The following is a 9,438-nucleotide window of genomic DNA, read 5'->3' as shown; positions in this document are numbered from 1 at the left end:
CCGACTGCCTTTGGCCGAATGGGTTTTCAGCCGAAAAGGCGTCGGGTCGGCTGAAAAGACCGACGGTGCGGACACACCAATCCGAGTAGGGCGTGTCTCATCGTCGGCCTGACGCCCACCAACCGCCGATAATCGGGTTGGGTGTGTCCATACCTTAAAATGCATGATCTGTTTGGTATTTTGAGCAAAACACATCTTAGACATGTTTTTTATATATTTTTCATATCTGAGACCCATAATATATGCCTAAAAATAGCATAGGAGACCTTTAAGAGAAAAAAGAGTCCGTTATTCCGTTATTATTGAAATCATCGGGTCTACAAGTTGTTTGATGATCTAAAGGCCGAATCCAGAGTTATGTTTCCTCTTCATTCATTTGACTGAACCAAGACAGAAGGATGGGAGGCGGGGCTTACAGAAAAATGAAAGTGTGCATGGATGTCTCTGGTTGATCAGGATATTTGTTGTACCTTCAGTTAGTCTATGTTTGACTTATTTCTCAACTTCCACAGGAATGAACAGGGCCCCCCCTTCAATGCTGTATCAAGTTCTCTTCATACATCCATGCAGAACCCCCTAACCATTCTCACTCCTCATGCCAAAACCTTATCAACCAAAGCAACAAAGGCAAGCAGCACTAGCAAATCAGATGCAGAGTAAGGTGAAGGCATAACCTGGCCTACTATCCATTTTTATGGCGGTTTGTGTTTGAGATAACAGGCACATAGGCTTTCAGTTTAGAGGGAAATTTCCTGACTAGTGGGGTTTTGGAAGAATGGGTCTATGGAAAGGTTAATATTCAAGGTTTTAAGTAAAATGTCAAGGAAAACTATCCATTACATTTGGAACAAACATTGTATAACTTTGGTTCATGACCAAATCAAACAAAACCAAAAAGTCAGATTCTGCAGGACTTTTAGTTTAGTGCTAGTAAGAACAATATTACAATGCTAATACTCATGTTGAATTGTTGAACATAGTAAACATTAAATATCAAAATGTTTCCATTATGAGCAACATGCATGTTAGATTTTAGCTCAAATATCGTCAAGCGTAATATCATCTCAAAAATCTGCTGGCATGGCTCTAGATTTGTTGATTGTGATTAATTTTGACATTAGGTTTTCATGGATGTATTAGTTTTTCTTCCATCATATACTGTACAGCTTGTCTCTTTTTGAAAATTACAACTATGAATTAGAACACTTAGTCCTAATCATATCCATGTAACTTTTCATTAAACCTTCTTTCCTTGAAAGTTCTAGCGAGTTCTTGTTTGGACATGGGTTGGAAAAAGGTTAACCTTTGAAAAAGAAAAAAAGGAGATATTTGGGTTCTGGGTTGGAAATATTTACAACATGTCATTAAATCCTATAAAGGACTAATGGCTCTTTATTTACCCATCAGACTTTCCCTCATATTGCTGGTTCCCTATAACAGCACACCTAGAGACCAGATCCCGGGTCCCGCAGACAAACAGCAGGACGGATACAACTAAAGCAGCATTCAATCATCTACAGCCTCCTGCATTGTGCTGAGATACTGGTTTTCTGTTCAGTTACAACATACATGGATCAGAGTGTGTGTGCTACACTTTATCTACACTGAGCCTCAAGCACCAGATCTGGATGGCCTCCGATCTTTCAAAAGGCTTATCATCTAAAGATCGGAATCTTGATTGAGTCACTGCAATTATAAAGAACTGATGTAACCTTTAGTACCCCCTGTTTCCTAGCAATAATCATTTCTGTTCTGTTGTGTTTTATTCACCATGACCTGAAACTACGTAATATGTTATTTTTCTTTTTATTGGATTGAGGTTTTCCCAGCAGAGTTTTAATGTAAATGTAAACCTCTGCCAGCCACACTCAGGCCATCTATGGCTGCTTTATTAGGACCAGTACAAGTATTGATGTTTTTTTCTTACTGAAGCTTCCCCAGGCAAGATTTCTGCCTATTTTCATCCTTTTTACTTATTGGTTTTCTTGCCAAAAATAGTTTTCAGTATTCCCACAGACAGTATTTTAGTATTGTCAGTGTGGGAAAGCCTCTGTAATATGATGTGCGACAGAGGAATTACCATCTGTGTATATTTATTAAGTCTTAAGAAGTATTTTTTTAATAAATAGCTGAATAATAAAGTATTATTCAATTACATTCAGGGTACTTTAGCCTTATAGATATTTAGGATAAATACATCCTGTGTCAAAATCTGGTCTTTACGTCATCATCTTCTCAGGAATGGTGAGTCATTTCCAGGAATTTTTAGGAGTTGCACAATGAAACGTGTGAGAAAAGAGCGTGTAGAACTATCTGGTGTTTATTTGAGACATTAGTAACGTTGCTATACAAAAGTGACTGTATTAGGGGGCTTCTTGGCCACACTAAATATGAATGATGTATGTAATGTGTAAGATCAGCCAAATGTTTCTGAAACAGCGGATTGTTTGTATCGAAGAAGCTTTACACCACAACCATGAGTATTTTGTAGTCCCTCTCCTTATGAACGCCTTGCGTAGCTTAGCTTTCACGAGTTGCAGACTTCCAATTAAACCTTTTGTAATATTGTATCAATAATTTAAGTGTTTCAAATGTATGGTTTTTAATCAGGAACTTCAGATTTCGATCAAACAGCTTGTGAGAAATAGGGTGTGTCATGTTTAGAAGGCTACAGTTCTTATCCAATGTTTCAGATCCATATTTCTTGATCAGTTACCCGTTAAAGGGCCCTATTAAGCTTTTTGGGGTTTTCCCTTTCCTGGAGTGTGTTTATAGGTTTTTGTGCATGTAAATGGTCTGCAAAGGCTAAAATCCCAAAGTTCCGTCCAGAGGGTGTGTTTTCTCTCACACACAAATAAAGACCCTTTTGAACATTGAGCCATGTAAACATGTCACATAGGCTAAACATACAATTGATAAACCTGAAAATGAACATAATAGGACCCCTCCAGGACAAGAACATTGAAGGACTCGGATCGAGACATCCTTAGGGAATCTTTTGGGCAGCTGTGTGTACATTTTTAGAGTTAGCTTTTTCTTTTTTGTCTATTTTGCCATGGCAATTCCATAAAGCTTTTTTTCCATTCTCAGCAGTGCTGCTCTACTCTGTTTGTGATACAACCTGGCCCCCCCCCCACACACACACACACACACACACACACACACACACACACACACACACACACACACACACACACACACACACACACACACACACACACACACACACACACACACACACACACACACACACACACACACACACACACACACACACACACACACACACACACACACACACACACACACACACACACACACACACACACACACACACACACACACACACACACCCCCCTTAGGGCACAGGCAGCTCACACACAAACACATCTGGTCTCAGTCCGAGTAAAGCTCTGTTTATCCCTGTAAATGGACTCAGACTGACCAGTTTAGGTGTCCTTTCTGTTGAGGCTCCTCTTCATAAGTCCACTTCAAAGCTGACGGCTGACATATTTACGAGCAGTGAGGCTCAGCAAGTCTTACGAGCATGTTCTTTTTTTGAGTGTGTGTTCTGTGTTTTTACAATTTTACAAGACGTTTACATTTAACTTGTATGTTTGATGTTCAATATAGGTTTAAAGAGCCTGTGACACGAGTTTCCCCCATCATCCAAACCCATCTATTTGAGTAAATATTGTCCCCTTGAAAACCGTTACTGAACTGATTTTGGATATTTGTACTTTGATAACCATTAATCTGCCCTTCAATGTTGACAATTTTCTAGATCTTCTCGGGGATTCTTCAAGTCCCGCCAAATTATGTGTGACTTCATTGCAGGCACAGCGCTCCAGCTGCACCGTTCAGGATCCCAGCATCTGCATGTAAACGCACGATGGGGCACACAGCAGCAAGCTCAGACAGCGATGACAGTTTAATTTTGAACGTGTCTGAGAGCTCATATGAGGCTGAAGGATCGGTTTATGTTGTATCTGTTAGAAGTTTAGGAATTAGGTGCGTCAATATGGGCGATCATACGGTCATGTAGCCAGTGGTGGACTGGGACTAAAAATCAGCCCGGGACTCACGACCGGCCCACTTCGGTACCACTAGTAAATTTTCAACGGGGGGAGTGGGGGATGTGCTAGTGACTTATCCGACCGGCCCACTTCGGTACCGGCCCATCGGGATTCCTCCCGATGGCCAGTCCGCCACTGCACCCAGCCCAGCCCACGTAAACTGTCAACGGGGGGAGCCTCGCTGCGGGGAAACGGTGGACCTAGTGTCCCGATCGGAGTGGGAATAATAATAATAATCCGTGCATTTTATCCATTAATTTCCCCAACATTGTGGTAAAAAAAACACACGTTTAATCCATGTTGGTGTACTACTACAACCAGTGGTGTAGTGGGGATGTTTTTACAGGGTGGACGGGGTGGTGGGTGGACGGGAGACACTATGGATGCGCTCATGAACTGTCAACGGGGGGGGCTTGGGGACCTCTGTGTCGCCTGTCAGCGCAACTTACATGATGCCGTTTAGACAATATAATAATAAAGGGCGGTGCCGGCTGTCAGCGAACCGATCCGGCCTTTCTGCGCGACTATCACTCAAATGCGGGACATAGTCTCAATGTGTGGGATGCGGGACAAATAATAAAAATGCTGTGTGTGTAGTCCCGCACAGTGCGGGACACCTGGTCACCCTACACACACAGTTCTGCCCCTCACACACACACGCTTCAAATCAAGTTGCATAAATGCTTGAGCTACGTTTTTATTATGATTACTGTGAAATCTGCCTATTATGTTTTCGTCATTATTACAACAAACACACACTTGCAACTGATAACACTGGCAATGATTTTAGATGTATTAGACTATTAAAAAAAGAAATCATGCTTCAAATAAGTGGGGGTATGGCGTACCCCCGCGTCCAACGCCCACTACACCACTGACTGCAACTACAAAAAGCTAAGGTTTGTTTTCTCATCAGGAAATGCAGACCGGCTCAAACAAAATATTTTTAAATCATCATCCTCACGATCATTTAATGTATCATATGTTTGCCGAATTGACATGAAAGCACTAATAAATGTAGTTTCATCCACTTGAGTTTACAACTACAAAAATAATTGATTTGTTTTTATATCACATCCGACGGGAGGAAATTCAGCAGCTCTCACTACCGATTTTTAATCCTAATTTAATCATCATCTTCACCACGATCATTTATGTTTATGTTCACCGAATTGACATGAAAGCACTGACAAATATGAATATACTATAGTGAACTTCATTAAGACGTTATTGACGTGCATAAACTCAGTAATTCACCATTTCTACGCATGACAACACACTTTGTCCGTGTTTGGCTCTCTTGCCGCACAGTGAAGCGTTCCCGCATTGACGTCACTTCCGGCTTCCCCCAAAACCTCAAAATGAGTCGAAGGAATTTTCCCGCGATGTTCGAAATTATTGATATTTATCGGAACGGTATCGCTTTTTCTTTTTTAAACTGACGGTTCGAGATTACTAGTAGCCCACTATTTCATTGCACAACAGTTGTTGGGTTCGTGTCACAGGCTCTTTAAGGAGAGACACTACAGGTGAATAGGATAAAGATACAGATAGATATCACCATGAAACCAACCCAGTTGATTACTGTACTTACATTGAGACGATTATTATCGTATTATCATTGAATTAAGTTAATTTCTTGTCATTGTACAGGAACAACCTAAATCTAAATATATTTTAAATATGTTAAAGAACAACTTCCAGGTTAAAGACACCTGTGAATAAATGTGTAGGAAAATGATGAATACACTAGATTTTCAAAAAAATATACAGAAATATACACTACAGTGACATCTGGCGTCGTTTTTGTAAGAAATGTTCACTTCCACATAAAAAAGCCTCGACACGTGACCTCCCGCGTGTGACGTAACATGGGGGAAACAAGGGGGAGAGCGGACGGTGTAACGTATTAATAAACATGGATCCCAATGCTAGTTTCGACACAGAAGACACAGAAGAAGTTGAACATAAATATTCGAATGCATATGACGGACCACAACCTTATAATTATGAGCCTGCTAGGCGTCCAAGAGACCAGGAGCAGCCAAGGATTAGAAGAAATAACGGCCATCAGAGAGAAATTGAGCTGTGGTGTGAGGAGAACCAGTGGAGAACTGGGCAGCTATCTTGGTGAGTGACCGGCGTTAGCTACAGAATGTTAGCTAACGTCACATCACAAAATTGTGAAGTTAGCTATCATATATCAGGCTATAACTAAAGTAGCATTGATAATAGAGTAACGTTACTGGCAGGACTGTTGATACTGATCCATAACAGAAACTAATGCGCAAGTATCAGCCGTATCTCGCGTTACCTAATGCAACTCCACACTACGGTGCTGTGTACCGGAGGGGAGACGCGAGATACGGCTGATACTTGACGATCTGGTGGAGAAAGGTTGTGGAGCCTCCGTTGATATGCCGTTGTAAATGGCTTGATGGAAAGCAGGTGTGTAGTCGGGGAGGGTGCACAGCTGATTGCAGCAGGTGAGTGGAGGTTGAGCCGGGAGCCAGGAGTGACAGCCACCACGCACACACAAACAACACAGACAGGGGGAAACAAACAAACACAAAGGAGACGGCTGGAGCAATACAGCCACCACAGCGTTACCTAATGCAACTCCACACTACGTCTTACGGTGCCGTGTAGCGGAGGGGAGAGAGAGAGAGATCAGCGAAGGGGGGGGGGGGAGAGGGATGTAATACGGTTTCCTGATAAAGCTGTGGAGAGTATGTGCTGCAGGGAGGTGGATGCACAACGCACCCAGGAACGAACGCTAGCTCCGGTCCTTTTCCCGTGAGGGAAACTGTGGACTCGATGTCCTGACAGGCTGGTATTTGTGCAACCTGCACAAACATAATACTGCACCATGATTACAAATGGTGAAATACAATGTAAAACTACCGAAAACTACCAGCTCACTGAAACACAACCGCTCAACTCAACGCAACTACTAACTATACCCGTGGTCAGAGAGCAGAGATGTTTATCCTTTGTGATGTAATATGACGCGTTTGACGTATGACCTTAAAAAAAAGCCGTTTTTAAGAGCAGAGCTCAAAATTGCTCCTTTCCCTCTGAATTCCTGCCCTTATGTCTCGTAAAACATATCAAATCCTACATTCACTTTTTTAATTGTAATTTTCAAGCAAGTTTAAGCATAAATGTAGAAAATAAAAAACCCTGCAAGATGCTCTTTAAGCTTTATCTCATTAAATATGTAACATTTCCACACATTCCCAAATCTGAAGACTGCACAAAGGTTTTTAAGGAAGGAATTAACTTGGGATATCTCTTTGTATCACTCCATAAATAAGAAAATACTATCGCTAGCCATTAAAATAAATCACCATATTTTACGACAAAAATATGACTTTAATCAGGCAATGAATGATATAGGAACCCTCTGTAAAGGCTTTACGCATATACTGTAGATAGAGAGATAATGAAACTCGAAATGTGTATATACACTGAACAAAAATATAAATGCAACACTTTTGTTTTTGCTCCCATTTTTCATGAGATGAACTCAAAGATCTAAAACATTTTCTATGTACACAAAATAACCATTTATCTCAAATATTGTTCAGAAATCTGAAAAAATCTGTGATAGTGAGCACTTCTCCTTTGCCGAGATAATCCATCCCACCTCACAGGTGTGGCATATCAAGATGCTGATTTGACAGCATGATTATTGCACAGGCGTGCCTTAGGCTGGCCACAACGAAAGGCCACTCTGAAAGTGCAGTTTTGCTTTATTGGGGGGTCTGGGGGGGTCCGAAAACCAGTCAGTATCTGGTGTGACCACCATTTGCCTCACGCAGTGCAACATATCTCCTTCGCATAGAGTTGATCAGGTTGTTGATTGTGGCCTGTGGAATGTTGGTCCACTCCTCTTCAATGGCTGTGCGAAGTTGCTGGATATTGGCAGGAACTGGAACACGCTGTCGTATACGCCGATCCAGAGCATCCCAAACATGCTCAATGGATGACATGTTAGGGTTAGGGTTTAACCCTAGGGTTTTCGGACCCCCCCAGACCCCCCCAATAAAGCAAAACTGCACGTTTCAGAGTGGCCTTTTATTGTGGCCAGCCTAAGGCACACCTGTGCAATAATCATGCTGTCTAATCAGCATCTCGATATGCCACACCTGTGGGGTGGGAGGGATTATCTCGGCAAAGAAGAAGTGCTCACTATCACAGATTTTTTCAGATTTCTGAACAATATTTGAGAGAAATGGTTACTTTGTGTATATAGAAAATGTTTTAGATCTTTGAGTTCATCTCATGAAAAATGGGAGCAAAAACAAAAGTGTTGCATTTATATTTTTGTTCAGTGTATGGAAGTGCCACTAAAGCGGAGATTTTTGGATCACAACATGATAGTTTTTTTATCAGATTGAGAAAACGGGGGGTAACGTATTGTAACCCTAGTTATATAAGCACAGGCAGAGCCCTCTACTGGACTCTATGGGTACTACCCTCAATCATGCTATGCGAGCATTCACCTACTGAAATATCTATAAACGTAGCCGGCCCCTCGGGGCGGGCCTACCTGAATGCGCGCACAAGCCCACCGTATATAAGGCGACCACGCCTCCTGACTGTCATCCTTTTCTCTTCAGCGAGCAAGCAACAACTGAAGCAGAGAAAGTAAAACGTTTGAAAGAAAAGAAAGAATTATCATACCTTCATGGAGTCGCCACTTCTAGAGACCCGGGCCTGCCCTTCGTGCCCTGGCTTAATAGCGGGCGCCGATCGCCACCACCTCTGCTTCGAGTGTTTGGGGGACCAGGATATGGCCGAGGCGGTGCCATTCACGTTCGCCATTCACGTTCGCCATTCACGTTCGCCATTCCAGCGGGGCGGATGGCTCCGTTTGGCGGGTTGGAGGATGATGAGGACTTCTCGTTGTCGGGCACTTCACGGTCCGGCGTCCATGGAAGTCCACCGCCCAGGTCTGTACTCCGTCCTCCCTGTTGATGTAAGCCACTGTGGTACGTTTGTCGCTCCTCACAAGCACATGTTTGCCCTGTAGTAAGGGTTTGCAGTGCTGTAGGAGCAGTACTACTGCCCGTAGCTCTAGAAGGTTGATGTGCAGAGTTTCTGTCAGAGGCCAGCCACCACCTATAGCTCTCTCTAGGCAGGTCCCCCCCCATCCTGTCACGGATGCATCTTGAACACCGTGATGTAGGAGGTCACCCGCCCCAGCGAAGTTCCCCTCCGCAGATGCTTTGGGGACCCCCATTATCAGAGGTTGCCCTCCACTGACGTCACCAGACATCGTTTGTGCCTCTTGGGATCTTAACGAAGGCCGGAAAACCACCTCTGCAGGCGAGTAAGTAACCACGAGGTGAGCAGC

This window comes from Notothenia rossii (assembly GCF_949606895.1).
Source record: "Notothenia rossii genome assembly, chromosome: 4".
NCBI classification, from domain to species: domain Eukaryota; kingdom Metazoa; phylum Chordata; class Actinopteri; order Perciformes; family Nototheniidae; genus Notothenia; species Notothenia rossii.
Note: the sequence above shows the minus strand (reverse complement) of the source record.